Source organism: Helobdella robusta (genome assembly GCF_000326865.2).
Source record: "Helobdella robusta unplaced genomic scaffold HELROscaffold_107, whole genome shotgun sequence".
In the NCBI taxonomy this organism is placed as follows: domain Eukaryota; kingdom Metazoa; phylum Annelida; class Clitellata; order Rhynchobdellida; family Glossiphoniidae; genus Helobdella; species Helobdella robusta.
Genome location: NW_008703606.1, coordinates 203,706 through 204,813, shown reverse-complemented (window position 1 = coordinate 204,813; position 1,108 = coordinate 203,706). Strand labels below are relative to the sequence as shown.

At 33.7% G+C, this 1,108-nt stretch overlaps 1 protein-coding gene across 1 annotated transcript in view; it reads right to left on the bottom strand.

The window, feature by feature from the left end:
• Window positions 1–1,108, bottom strand: part of HELRODRAFT_183432 (hypothetical protein) — a gene marked incomplete at both ends in the record, with an annotated part of 5,335 nt that overhangs the window by 3,089 nt on the left and 1,138 nt on the right. The gene's annotated exons all lie outside the window — the stretch shown is intronic.

Here is a 1,108-nt window from a genome sequence, read left to right as displayed (position 1 = left end):
TTGACTGAGCTGGTGACTGAGGGGTATGCACCTGACCACACTACATTACAGTAAGTTACCTGAGGCATACACAAGGCATTGTATAGCATATTCAAGCATCTCCTCGGCAAGAAAAACTTTATTTTGTTTATTATACAAATAGATTTGGCTAGTTTTGAGCAGATGTTGTCTATGTGTGACCGAAAGGATAATTTCTGATCCAGAAAGACTCCCAAAAACTTGACTACTTTACTTTCAATGATGTCACAACCATTTATTACAATTTTGAAAGGTTCTTTATAATTTAAAAAATTTACTGGACCAAACACAATCATCTGAGTTTTTTTCATATTTATTGTTAACTTATTATTTTTAAACCAGTTGCTAATGTGCACAATTTCTACGTTAGTTTTTGCAATCAATTCATTAGTATCATCTGCAAAGCAGATATAATCAAAGTAAGTTGAAGAGTTTGGCAAGTCGTTTATGAAGATAACAAAAAGCAGGGGCCCCAAAATCGACCCTTGCGGCACCCCAAATTTATTGAGCACTATCGCTGATACTTCATTTTTCCATTTCACGAACTGATTTCGATTTGAAAGATAACTTTGTATCCATTTTAGTGTTGTGCCCTTATTCCATATTTTTCAAGTTTTCCCAGAAGTATCCTGTGGTCTATACAGTCAAATGCCTTGGTAAGATCTAAGCAAGTACCAACAACATAATTTTTATTTTCTGTCTCTCTCCCGATTTTACGAAGTAATTCTATAATAGCTAATTCTGTTGAATGGTTTTGTCTAAATCCAAATTGAGAATTCGTTAACAAATGATTTTTTTCTAAAAAAAGGATTAACCTGTTGTACATCAACTTTTCGATTATTTTAGAAAAAGCAGGTAATAGTGCGACGGGTCGATAATTCGTAAAATCTGATTTTCCTCTTTCCTTTGCTATGGGAATGATTTTAGCCGTTTTGAAACAAGAAGGAAATTGACCTGACATAAAAGACAGATTAATAAGATGTTCAAGCACATGTGCTGTTGATCGGATGGTAGCCATAACAATTTTACTAGGTATTTCATCCAGTCCAAAAGACGATTTTGCTTTGATTAGTTTTGCTGTAGTTATTAT